This window comes from Camarhynchus parvulus, chromosome 7 (genome assembly GCF_901933205.1).
Source record: "Camarhynchus parvulus chromosome 7, STF_HiC, whole genome shotgun sequence".
NCBI classification, from domain to species: Eukaryota; Metazoa; Chordata; class Aves; order Passeriformes; family Thraupidae; genus Camarhynchus; species Camarhynchus parvulus.
This window is the reverse complement of record NC_044577.1, coordinates 389313-403412: the sequence shown is the minus strand read 5'-3', so window position 1 is coordinate 403412 and position 14100 is coordinate 389313.

The window sequence follows — 14100 nt, the reverse complement described above, 5'->3', positions numbered from 1 at the left end:
ATCCCATCCCATCCCATCCCATGCCATGGCAGGGACCCCTTCCCCTGTCCCAGAGCATTTAATTGGCAATTGCTCTGCTCTCTCCATTTATTCACATCTCCCTGTGCCAGTGCTTTTCCGTGGGCAGGGGGGGAAGAACAGGGTTTGCAAGGGAACAGGATGGGTCTCCCCTCAAAGCCAAACCCCTCCTCTCGGAGGCTGAGGATGTTCTCATGTTCTCACATGTCGATTTGTGAGGGATTTGCCCTGGTTTTGTGGGGTTTGGAGATCGATTGTTTATGTGCATTTGCATTTCCAGATGTTGGCACAGGGAAAAGGCAAAACCCAGACTCGGGCTTTCCACATTTCATTTTCCCTGCATTCAGGAGGAAAATAAAATGTGCTGGGACAAGCAAGAACGTTCCCCTTTTTCTTTTCTTTTTTTTTTTTTTTTTTTTTTGTTCCAGCCAATTCTCAACATTCTGTAATTACCGTTTAGGGCAGGGGTTTCTAAAGAAAGCAAACCCCAAATTCCCGTGGAAGGAAGAAGGACTGTGGTGTTTCACTCTGTTTGCCAATAAAGCGGGATTTCATCCCAATAATACCTGCCCAGGGAAAGACTCCACCTTGCTTAAACAGCAAAAGACTTGGCTGATAAATTTGGGGTTAAGGATACACAAGCTAGATGGGGTTTTGCCCTATCCCCAGTTTGTACCTGTCCTTATTTCGGTGTAAACAGGATTTCTGGAGCAATGCCCTGGGTCCTAGAGCCCACATCACAGCCAGTTGCTGACAAATCCAACCCACCGCTCGCTGCCATCCTCTCATTTAACTTTTTATTCCCTGCAATTAGGAGATCTACTGGAAACAAGGCAAACCTGGGGATAAAAACTGCCCAGGGTCTGGTGAGGCAGGATTTATCCTGAATGAGGCAGCTAAAAGAGACTCGAGACATTTCCTGGGAGCATCAGCCTCCAGCTCATCTTTATTTAGTCTCCATTTAATCTTTATTTAGTCTCCTGTTCAGCTGAAGTGTTATGGACTGGGCTGGCTGTTTGCACAGTGCATGGCCAGGCTGTGCTCCTGCTGCATCCTGCATCCCAGCATCTTCAGCAGCATCCCAGCATCTTCAGCAGCATCCCAGGATTCAGGGATCTTCAGCAGCATCCCAGGGGATGAGTTCACCCCCGTGGCATCCCAAGCTCAGCCAGCCTGCAGAAAAATAAACCAGAATGTGGAATGGAGGAGGGAAATCTTTTTGGCCAGATAACCCCTGGCACATCCCTGGCTGGGTGTGGAGCTCCCCTAAAGCCCTGATGGGGTCACCCTGCTGCTCAGCCACCCAAAAGCACACAAATTCCTGCCTTTTCCCCCTCAAAACCTGCTCCCAGCAGGACCCAGGAGTGCTGAGGAGCTGCTGGGTTAAAATCTGGATAAAAGAACCCTGCGCCCCAGCAGGGAGCTCCAGCAGAGTGATCTACACAAACACACTGACAAAACTCGAGTGCTTTTTCAAGCAATCATCAAAGTTGTGCAGGACAGAAGCCAATTCCCATCTCTTTTAGCATCCACTTACTCTCCACGCCAAAGCTTTTTGGAAACCCTTAACTGGTAGCTTTGAAGCATTTGGGGAAAAAAATTGGTTTCCCCTTTTCATTGATGTACTGTCTTTTTTTTTGCCAAAAACCCTTTTTTTTTTTTTTGCCAAAATAAAAACCCACTAGTGTGTGAAAGCAGAGCTCGTCCCGCAGGGAGGGCACAGCTAGCAAGCAAGAGCTGACAGAAATAGAAAAGCTTCCAGGAAATAGTATCTTCAGTGCTGTTTTATCTGCTCCATCAGGAGAGTAATTTCACCAGGGTCCAGATGAGCCCAATTAAAGCTTTCTAATTTTCCCAGAGCTCTCCAGAAGATGTGTGGTGTGCAGGAGGCATGGATGATGGATGGATGGATGGATGGATGGATGGATGGATGGATGGATGGATGGATGGATGGATGGATGGATGGATGATGGATGGAAGATGGATGGATGGATGGATGGATGGATGGATGGATGGATGGATGGATGGATGGATGGATGGATGGATGATGGATGGATGGATGGATGGATGGATGGATGGATGGATGGATGGATGGATGGATGGATGGATGGATGGATGGATGGATGGATGGATGGATGGATGGATGGATGGATGGATGGATGATGGATGGATGGATGGATGGAGCCCCTCTCATGGCAGCTTCCCACCCCAGCAGAGGCTCTCTGTGGAAAAGGGCAGTGGATCAGGCTGGGAAAGTCCTGCTAGGACACGTGTGCTCCTTTATGGCTCCAAAGGGAACGTTTCTCATTATCTCTCCTCGCAATTTAATTAATCTGCATTCAGTAATGAACCTTGAAATTTCAATTAAAAACATCATTACTAATCAGGACAGGATTCAAAGCAGTCAAGGGCTCTTGATAGCTTTGCAGTGGCAGGGAGTTTGGGTTTGTGTGCTCGCATCTCTTCCCTTTGGACACATCCCCGGTGCTTTGCCTCTCCTCTGGTGCTGGCAAACCCAGGCACAGGGGGTACATCTTGTGCAGAAAACCACAGGGCTCCAAAATATCCCCAAAAAAACGGGGAGTCACCCAAAAAATCAGCAGAACAAATAAATCAGTAGATGTCTGTCGCAGGCCATGGTTGCCTGGAGCGTTGTCCAGAGATTAAAATCTGGGGAAATGGAAAATCTGGGGAAATGGAAAATCTGGGGAAATGGAAAATCTGCATCTCCTCAGCCCGTGAAGGAGGCTTGGGCAGCAAAGCCACAGGATGAGCGCTGCCCCAGGAATGTCAGAACAACCCGGCCCCAGGAATGTCAGAACAACCCGACCCCAGCGAGGCATCCTCCCATGGCCCATCCTCCTCCTCCTCCTCCTCCTCGGCAGGGGCTGGGCCCGCCCGGCTGCTCCCGAGTTTGAGTTTGTCCTTCACTGGGACATCTCTCCCCGGGCTGTAAATCCCAGCCCTTCCCTGATCCAGTCACAGCTGGATCCTGGCCATAAATCCACGGGAAAAACAGCACAAGTAAAGCAAGGGGTGAAAGAGAAGTGGATCCTGTGTGCCCCGAGTTGCCCGTGTTCTTTAGAATAGGTGAGAATAAGAAAGGTATTTGCTGGGAGAGAATACAATTAGTATTTTTGGTTTGTTTCCAAACAAAAATTAATATTTTTTGTTCGTCTGTGTAGAGGAATGCTGCACCTCCAGCAAAATTGCAGGAGGATGAGGAAAGCTCAGGAGACACAGGGATGCCAAATGTCCTGGCTGTGCAGCCTCCAAAGGCACAAGCACACCGTGGAAGGCAAAGCTGGATTTTTTATCCACTCCCCCAGCTTTGGCTGTGGTTTTCAGGGCTCTGCAGGTGTGTTATTTCCCAGATCCACGATGCCATGCTGAGTGTAGCCCCCTGCACATCCCAGCAGAATGAATTATCCCACCTGGAAGTTTCTGTGGGATGAGGCTCTGCTGGTCTCCAGCAGTGCTCCAGCCCTTCCTGACCACTGAACTCCCATCTGGGAGCAGAGATCATCCCCTGAGGCCCCTCCACAGATAGCTCAGAGCTGTGAACACAGAGAGAGGATGGAAGCTGGAGCCTGGCTCTATGCAGTGCAGGTGAGAGCCCCATCAGCCCAGCTGCCTCTCCAAGGAAAATAGAAAAGGGAAAATGGCAGCTCTGGGATCAAGCCTCACTTATTCCATGTGCTGTTTCCAAAGCCTGGCCGGTGCACAGCTGGGATAATTAGATTTGCACCACAGAGAGGTAAAACCCACAGAATGAATTATTAACGCCAGGATGTTTGCCCAGGATCAGTGGGAAAGGAGGGAGCGCCCTGAAAGCTGCAGGAGGCAGCGTTTGTGCCGCACCACCAAAGGGTGAGGGGCATCCTTGATATCCTCCTCATTCCCTGTCCTGGGGTAAAACTGGGATGGGGAGAGGGCTCCTGCAGGTGCAATGAGCTCACACTGGAGCAGCGATGGAGGGACAGGACACAGGGAATGGCTTTAAGCTGAAGGGAGGTTAAGGTTGGATATTGGGAAGGAATTGTTCTCTTTGAGCGTGGGCAGGCCCTGGCACAGGGTGCCCAGAGAAGCTGTGGCTGCCTCTGGATCCCTGGCAGTGCCCAAGGCCAGGCTGGAGAGGACTTGGAGCAGCCTGGGACAGTGGGAGGTGTCCCTGCCCATGGCACTGGATGGGCTTGGATGTCCCTTCCCACCCAAACCATTCCACGATGGGCAGCACGGTCCCACCATGGCTCTGGAGAGCAGGTGCCTCCCAAGCATCTCCCCCAAAATTCCCACCTGGCACTTGCTGAGCATGGCCCTGGGGGGTTCAGCCTGTTCAAGGGGGGGTCCAAGCCCCCTCTGGGGCCTCTGGAGCTGCTCTGCCCCCCTGGCTGTGGCTGTTTCACCCTCTCTGTAAGCCTGGCTGGGCTCAGGGATGTTCCCTGGCACGGAGAGCTGGGGCAGTTTTCAGTGGGGCCCACACCCAGGATTATGGCTTTGAAAAAAGGAGGAAACATGGGAGCCTGGCTCAAAGGAACACACTAATTGCCTGAGCAGGAAAAGAAAAGAGGTGTTTTTTTTTTTTTTTTCCTGGTAGAAGGCATCTGATAAAAGCCTGAGACCAGTGGTATTTATATTAGCAGATTTTACATCCTCCTTGTGTGTACTTGGACTGTGAGATATAAATCAAAGCAGGGGTTCGTTCCAAGAACAGTTTATTTTTATCAGAGAAGTATGTGCTGGCAAACCAGATATTGGTATGTTGATTTTGTTGGTTAGGTGTGATTTATAATGGTTCCTATTGTTTTATGGTGTGTTTCACTTAATTTATCCAAGTGGTGGGTTTAGGGGTTGGTTTTTTTTGTTTTGCTCCATTTCACGTATATTTTCTTATGGGTGGTTTTTGCATTTGAGTGGTTGGCTGCAGTCTTGGAGCACTTTAATGCCGAGGAAGAGCCTGAAACCATGAAAACAAATCCTAAATGGGTTTGCAATCAAACATCCCCCTCTGTAAATGGAGAGCAAAGCAGCTCAGAGTGCTTCTCAGCCTATCAGTGCTCCCAAAGCAGGATTTGGGAAGCAGCTGCATCCCTGGGAGCATCCAGAGGCTGAGATCCCAGGAGGCACCTGCAGCAGGGGATGTAAAACCACAGAATCACAGAAAATCCTGGGCTGGAAGGGCCCCACAGGGAGCATCCAGCCCAGCTGCTGGCCCTGCACATCCCCAGCATCCTCTGTGAATGGGCAGGAAGGGAACAGCCCAGAAAAAAGCTGAATTCATGTGGAGGTACAAATTGTGGGTTTCTCTGGGTCTGGATTGAAGGCACTTGAGGAGGTAGTTCATGTTCAGACTCAGGTGTTTATTATTTCTTATCAGTAAAACAGTCTCACTGCTGTGAGTTGGGCAGCTTTTCATCAGAAGGCACAAAATGGCCAACAATCTCTTGTTATAAGGTCTCCTAAGACTAAACTACCCAATTAAGAACGGACACCTGGATTATTTCCCCTTTTAACCCGATAACTGATCCCAAAGAGATGCAATGGGGACTTTTCTGCCCAATTACAAAATGCCACCCAAACCCATGGAGAAGAAGGAAGGAGAAACCCAGGACGACACCCTGGGTGCCCTCCATCTTGCTTCCATCCACAACACACTAAAAATCCCAAAACCGCAATTTCTCACCAGTGATACACCTACACTGGTTTCTATAATCTATTTCACGCTTTTGTGGATTCCAGTCTATTCTGGAGTTTAGGAAACTTTCTCCATGGATGAGGGTCAAAGTCAGTGGCACCCCAGAGCAGACAGAGAAATATTGCCTGTGCTCTGGGTTTGCACAAATCCACAGCACCCAGGTGTGCCCTCAGCTCAGAACCAGGGTGCTGGGGCAGCTTTTCAGTGGAATTTCAGGAATTCCAGCAGCTCCCTGGGCCTGGGCTCTGCTGGCAGCTCCGTGGCAAGGAGAGTGTGCCCTGCTCGTTAGCGCGGTGCCCGCGGCTGGTAATTAAAGCAGGCAAGGACGAGAGAGGAGATTAAAAAAAAAAAAAAAGATCCACACCAGGAAAATCACCTTCTTCAAGATTTATGGGAATATAAACTGGGAGCTGAGATGTTCCTATCACCACCTAGGAGGCCCAAGGGACAGCTTTGCCCTAATGCGGTCGGGATGTTTGTGCCGGTGATGGATTTGGGTTTGGAAGGTGAGCAGGGAGCTCCAGAGCTCCCAGAGGAGCACACAGCAGCCTCGGGGCTGCCAGGCTCTGATTTCCAGCTGATGGGGGCAGTGGATGTGCCCCAGCCCTGGCCAAGGGGGAATCCATCAACAGGCACTCCAGAACCTTTTACCTCTGAATCAAAAAGGAAGGGAAAATAAATAAATAAGTAAAAGCAGCCCCAAGGAGGGATTTTTTGAAACACAGAAATGGAAACACGCAGCACAAAGACACCAGATCCACTCTGCAGCCAAAGCTCCTGAAAGCTGCTGCAAACTTCCCGTAAAAGCAAGGAGAGCCTTTCCCATTTTGGGTTTCCAGCCCTCCATGGGGAGCCTGCCCGGCCCTCGGAGTGAGCCCCAACTTCAGCGTGGAGCAAGGAGCCACATCCATTCCAGTTAAGGTAATCTGCTGCTTGAATAATTCATGGGCTGCTTTCAGGAGAGCTCGGGGCTCTGAGGGAAGCTGAAAGCTTCTGCGCACATCTGTCAGCAGCACCAATCAGTGCCTGCCTCTAGAACAGGATGAAAACCAGTGAAAGCACTTTGATGAAGCGGCAGGGTCAAGCATTGGCTCCTTCCCAGCCACAGAAGTCACATCTGGCTTATTTACACACTTATCTTCCCCTAAAGTCACGTAATAAAAGCATAATCCTGAAGAGAAGAGAAGGATCTTGGGTGAAGGGTGTGCTACCTGAGAGATGCACTTTTAACTCCAGAGTGCCTTGTGGAGATTGTTCCCAAGGAGTTGTCCTTGGAAACATCTCCATGGATGCTTTGCCTGCCTGCTTCCATATTGTCCCCCCTCTTTACCCTCATCCCACTCTTCACTTGTCCTGATTGCATGAGTGCTGGTGGACATTGTCCTGGGGAGCCTTGGGCCTGCCCATTAGCCTGGGCTGATTTAACAGGATCCTCGGAGATGGCTGAGGGATGGAGACACACACCTGGCTGCGAGAGGACAAAGTCCTGTAAAACAGCTCCTGGCTGTTTGAGAAGCTGGGCTGAGCACCCTCAGGACACAGGCACGGCCTGACACAGCACCAGAGCTCTGGGATCCGTATTCCAGGGATCAGGAAGGTCCCAGGTGACTGTCCCAAAGGGTGTTGGTTATGAAACGCAGCAACCCCTGGAGTGGCACAGGCAGAGCAGCCTCTGAAGTCCATGGGAACTCTTCCAAAATCCTCCCAGGAGGTTTTCCCTGTGGAGATCCATCTCCCAGAGCCCCCGCCCCAGGACAAATGCCATGTTGCTATGAATATCCCAATATCCCAGCCCCTGACTGCTGCCTGCCGGCCCCTGCTGTCCCAGCCAAGGTGGGATCTCTGCAAGAAGCACCTCTTTTGGTGATTTCTGCAAGTGGCACCAGGATAATTGGGTCTAATTGCCCCAAAAGGCTCCAGGAGCCTCTCAGCGTGGCTCTGGCTCCGTGTCACACTCGCAGACACTGCACTTTTATTTCAGGCAGCAGAGAATAATCCTGCAGTCAATTACTCCCACTTTGGGCCTTTGTGCACCGCCAGGTATTTCAGACAGCATGAAAGACACTCTTAAAATATTCTGAATGACTGCTCCAGGCTGTTGCGAGCAAGCACTCGATACAATGCACGGGGAAAAAAAAACCATAAATCTCTCTTTTGACTGAAGGAGTCAGCGGCTGATCTGTGATGAGCAGGAGCTGATCCTGCACAGCCCTTGGGCTGGAGCCAGGGGGCTCAGCACGAGGGGTTGGTGCTGCTGGAGCAACACCCAGGGACACTGCACAGGGCTACTCTGAATCAGCGTTGAAGATTGCATGCAAGATGTTTTCCATTCCCATCTGTATGGCTGATTACCTCTGTCAAGTGGGCAGTTTGCCTTATCTCTCTCTTTGAGTGACCACATTCACACCTCCCTCGGGAGGGGACATTGCTGATAACAGACTATTGAATGTCACTGCATGGCTGATAAGAACTATAACATCCCATTGGGAGATGCTCCGCCCAGAGGGAGGAGCCAAGCATTGCTACCCAGATATAACCTGAGATTCTGGAACACCACACGGCTTTTCTCCACGGGATTCCCCAGAGGAACAGCAGCTGCCTCTTCCCCACTGGATCTCCAGAGGAAGAATACATCCTTCTCTACAGATCCTCCTTGCTCCAACAGAACCACACCTGATACTTCAGAGGACTGCAGCCACATTTTCAATGGGACTGCCACCAACAGACTCCTGTCTTCCCAAACCAAGACAATCAGTCAAGTGGCGATGCTCCTTTTTAATTCCACCTGCAGCAGAGGCAGAAAAAGGGCCAGGAAAGGAGCAAATGGCTCAGAGGCAGCCAGGGCCAGAGCGGGGAGGTGCAGAATCCTGCAGCAGTAGCTCCGATAAACTCTGATTTTTATTTTTCCAAGCAGCTAAAATCACAGAGTTCCTCTCCCAGCAAAGGCAAGGAGACACAGGACCCCGGACAGGACAAACAAGGAACAAATGCAGGGGCACAAATGCAGGGGCACAAATGGCTTTTCTAGCAGAAGATGCAGGAGTGGCTGGCTGGTTTGGCACCTGCACTCCAGCCACACTGCTGGCAGCCAGCAGAGATGCTGAGGCCACCAAAAGGAACCTGGGCTGCAGGAGTATCCTGCTCAGGGCTCTGTCCACTGATCCCCAACTGCTTCAGCACCTGCTGCAGGCACAGATGTCCCAATTGGTCACACAGCAGCTGCCAAACCTCCCCTTTCAGCCCTGACACCTTTCCCTACGTGCCCACGATGAGGAGAGGGACAGAACGTGTGGTGTCCCCAGCTGGGAGCAGGTCTGACCCCAAATTATCCCTCAGCCCCCAGCCCTCAAACACACAGCAAGAAATTCCAGAAGGTCAGCAGCAAATGAGGCCTTGCCTTTTGAAAGGAGGTGGGACGTTTCAGAGGCCTTTCAAAGCAAGCAGAAAATGCCTACTTTGAAATGCCTCTTGCCATCACTTCAAAGAAAATGCTGAAGTGTCAGCTCCGGGGCTGGGTGTGCAGATAACCCCTCAGGCCATCAAAGCCTCCTGGCTCCTGCTCTGGGATGCTATAAATAGCTGTGTGCACAACTAGCAGCTTTTGGGGCAATCTACAGAAAATCCTAACCCAGGTGCAATGGACAGGCTCAGCTTTCCCAGGGGGACACCAAGGCAGCAGGGCTCTGCCCCAGGGATGGGTGGCAGTGGCAGCCCCGCAGCCTGGGGATGCTCTGGGGTGTCTCTGCTTCCACAGGGGATCCCAGGGCTGCAGGGCACACGGGCTCCTCTGATGGAAAATGCATTTAAATGTTTCATCAGTGCTGGCTGATGGAGCCTCCAGAGCTGGTCAGGAAGGAGAGGGAAGTGCTGGGGCAGCTCCTGGGCAGCAACTCTAAGGAACGATGGTGGGTGGGTAAGTCCATCCATATCCCAGGGGGGAGCACCACTCCCCAATTGCTGCAGGGGATAGCCCCGAGCTGGTGGAGGAGGGAATGGAGCCGGGCCCAACCTCCCACATCCCTCCAGGACGCCGTGGAAGGGAAGGGGAAGGGAAGGGGTCGCCCAAAGCTCCAACAGAGCCGTTGTTTCGCGTGAGGAAAAGAAGGAGAGTGCATTGAAAAGTGTGAAAAATGCATTTTTTATGATTGGCTTTTCTCAAATATTAAAATGAATATTATATGTGAGGTTTTAGAGGGTAATGCTGTATTAATTCTCTTAAGTAGTGTGTTAAACATAGTTTTAGGTTATAACAAAATGTTAAAGTAGAAACTATGCTATGTAGGATGCTTTTTTAAAGAAAGGACTCACAGTCAGGTAGCAGCCACAGGACACCTGAATCTTTCAGAGAAAGAGAATTTATTGCTCCATTATCAGAAGAAACAAATTTCTTCCTGCCTTGCTCAGCCCTGAAGAGGATTCAGAAGAAGAACTTGATGATGACCAGACAGAATCCTGTATTTCAATGGAATTTATGCATCATGTATGAGATGCATGAATATGCAACAGGTTATTGCTTTTAAGGGTTAATCCTCTGTTAACCTGGGTCCTTTTTCGGGCTTGTGCTGCCCAGAAAAGGTACCCAGACCATCCATAACTCTTTGTTCTTATTGTCTCGTATTGTCCTAATCCGAATTGTCCAAAATTTTTATTAATCTATTTATATTGCTGTTTTTATAACCATTTTATTACCATTAAACTTCTACAATTTCAAAAACAAGTGACTGGCGTTTTTCACGAGAAGAGAATTATTCCAGCAATGCCTTTCTCCCCCTGCCTGGTGGGATGGGCTGGATCTCCAGGCTGGGCTGGGCCTGCCCACCATGGCTCGCTGCTCTGGGCCGTGCAGAGCTCGCCCTGCCAGCCCTTCCTGCCGGGCAGAATTCCCCTTTGCAAATGCCACAGAGGGAATTGCTTCCCCGGGAGGTTTCCTGCTGATCTGACACAGAAAAAGAAGCCTGGCATGTGCTTTTCCAGGGGGAGACACTCGGCGTTGGAAGCCGCTGTGGAATGGTTTGCAGAGGTGAATGCCCACAAGCAGGAGAGAAAAGGCTCTGCCTAGGGAACACGTCAGGATGGGATGGTTTCCAGGGCAAGCAATGATTCTCCAAGTTTCCATCCCCCAAAAGCCGCAGGACTTTGCTGTGTCACCTCAGAGCATTCTGAAGGCAGCCGATGTTTGCTCAAAGCTGTTCTCCACGCAAAGCCTGTTGATAATCAGGTGCTTTATTTTGGGTGGAATGATCCCTTTTGGTGCTCCAATCACACCATATTCACCCTTTTCCTTCCACACCTTTAATCTTCCCACCCTTCCAAATAAGCCATTTCTCCCTCAAGCATCTCCATCCCCTTCCACCCAAAAATGTCTCATCGTAGCAACTAATGAGCAATTAACGCTCATTGGAAAGCTGCAGTTGACTCTTCCTTACATGAAATCACTCACTACAAAAGGCACATTACCCTGTCCATGTAAAAGGCAGGTTATTATCTCTTTTTCTGCTGCTTGCTGGCTTTTTCAGGTGAACACTACGAGCTCAGCCTCATTTCTGACCTTGGCGTGCGCATCCCAACGGAGCATTGCACGAGAGGAGAGACCCACAATCAAAGGGAGCAGATGCCCATTCCCTGGCCAGAAGGAATTACCAGGAGAGGCTTGAGCTTTTGATACTTGGAATGAATTGTCACGCAGAAAATGGAGTGCAGAGGAGCTCGGGGAGAGCAAAGAGCAGAATGCTTTTTTCGGGTTGGGCACAGCCATGCCGAGCCCTCCAAGAGCTGCCACTCCCTTGCCAGGAGATGCTGGGAGGCTCTGGTTGAATGCAGGCCCTGAGGAGGTGTGCTGGGTTGGGGAGTGGAAAATGAGGTTCCCTAACTTGTCTGAGGTTTGTCTGCTCACGGGAAGTCACAAAATTCCCAACGTTCCGTGCTGGGAGAGGCAGCGTGGCAGACAACTGAGGTCACGACAGAAGACACCACAGCTGGGTGATCCTTTTCCTAGACCACACTTGCTCCAAGTGACCTCTTGGTATTCCCAGAATTTGGTTGCTCACTGTTTAGGCCCCTTGGAGGACTGACAGCGAGCTTCTCTTAACACTGGGATAGTGGGAAGGTGCCACCAATGTGACTTTGGAGCTGCAATCTGGCTCCCAAAATCCTTTTGAACAATCAGCATCTGGAGACAGCACACACAACACTCCAGGCCAGGTCCTCCAGGTGTGAAAGCTCCCAGTGTCCCCTTGCTGAGGGGTGACAGAGGATTCCAGGCAGTGCCTGCAGTTTGTACAGCAGAGAAAAGGAGGATCGAGCTGTGCATGTCCTGGATCCCAGGCTGGAAATGTCCATGACAACACAAGACAAACACAGCAGCAAATACATAAATACCTATGTGCTCTGCTGGGCACTGCACAGAGCAGTGAAATTGGGGAATTGTGGTGGCACTTTCCACCAGGGATTCATGAAACTCAGGGTTTTTCTACTGTGGTTAGAGTGGGAGCCTGTAAATCTAAAGAGAGTGGGGACAACTGCTGTGGGGTACAGATTCCAAGTGTTCAATATGGGGAGGAGATTTGCCAGCCTGTATATTCCTCCCATTCATCAGCTCGGAAACACGACCTCTGAAAGGAAAACTTGGAAATGCAGTTGCTTCCACATTTTAAAAAAGGGGAGGAAAAAAAAAGGACGGGGTGGGGGGGGGGATGGAAGAAAAAAAACCAAAGAGAAACCAAACAAAAAAAACCCCCACTGAACCATTTATTACCATGAGCCATCCCTTCAAAACGTGGGTGTTCAGCACCTGGCAGCCTATTTTCCAAGGATATACAGCAGCACAAGGCAGGATTGGCTCCAGAGCCACTCGAAGGGGAGTGTCAGGACCAGGCTGCTCTGAAAAAAAGGGAGAAGAGAAAGGAGAAAATGACGGGGAAGAATGGCAGGGCGTCTAACACTTTGCATCTAATGCCTCCACATGGCTGCAAGTGCCATGGCAATTTGGCCCCGATAACACGGATGGAGGGATGTTGCTAACATATTGCTTCCTTGTCAAATGTCTCACTGCTTTTGCAGCCAAGTCTCCTGCCAGCGAGGCTGAGGCCGCAGCAGCGCCTCTCCGCTACTTTCATATGCAAAGAGGTTGTTAACTCAATTGCCAATAAAATTCTAGTGGGTGGAGAGGAGGACATCTGCCTGTCTAGTCCTGTGCTTGCCAACATGGTTCTTTTATTCCTGCAGAAGCCGCGAGCTCCGACTCGAGCTGGTGTTTTGACAAGCATTTCTGTTTTCCTGACACAATGGGCGAAGCGGGCACGGATCCTGCGTGCCACTCGGAATATGTTTTCGGCAACGCCGTGATTTGCATCCCTCCCCGGGCCCAGCAGCTTGGACAGTGGGGTTTGGTCTGACATGGGAATGTGCCGCCTCTCTACTTGGGACCGTGCGAGGACAACGTGGGGACGGCGCTCTGCAGGGGCCACGGGGCCCAGAGGGGCTTTGGAAGAGGGAGGAGAGAGGATGATGGGGACGGCACTGAGGAAAACGAGATGTCACAGCAGGAACTGTCCTGTTTGTGTTAATGGCACAGCTTTGGGCCCAACTAAATTCTGTCCCCACAAACGAAAAAGACTCCTTGCAGTAACTGCAATGAAACCTTCTTGGACAGTGTGATCATCTCTCGGGGCCTTTCTGGGTCGCTGCGACCCCGAGATTGTTAGAAAATCTCTTTTTCCAGCCCAGGTGCTTGAAGAATGAGTTGGAGCTCTTCAGTTCTCTATCTCAGGGTTGTTTATTGTATCTTATCTATAAAAAATTTTCTCCTGCCCTGCTGAGGTCCATCCAGCAGGACAGTTCCCGCTTGCCCCTGGGGCGGTGTTATCTTTTTATTCTAAAAACTACGTGTACAATATTTACAATGACTTTCCAATACCTATCACCTGTGTTAGACAGTGAGCTTCTACTCTAAACCAATCTAAAAGTGCCAACATCACAGCAGAAGATGGAGGCCAAGAAGAAGAAGGAGAAAGGCTGGACACACCCAGTTCCCTCCATCTTGCCTCCTGAACCCCCATACCAAAACCCTAAAATCTACTTTTCCACCCCTGTGATAACTTCACTAATATTATACTTAAACTGTTGTGGCTTGCTGGTCTTCATACAAAGTTGGTAATTTGCTCCACGGGTCATAATCAAACCCACAGGTGTTTTGGGCTCCATGCCAGGGTCTCTGAGCCCCCTGGCAGGGGTCTTGGCTGCTCAGGACAGCCAGAGGGATGTTCTGGGTTCCCACAATCATCCTTGCTGTGAAATTGCACCAACATGTCGCATTTCTATCTATAATGAGATTTGGGGTTGCATCTGCTATTTTGTCCTTGTTTTGTTTTGACCTAGGAAGACTAAAC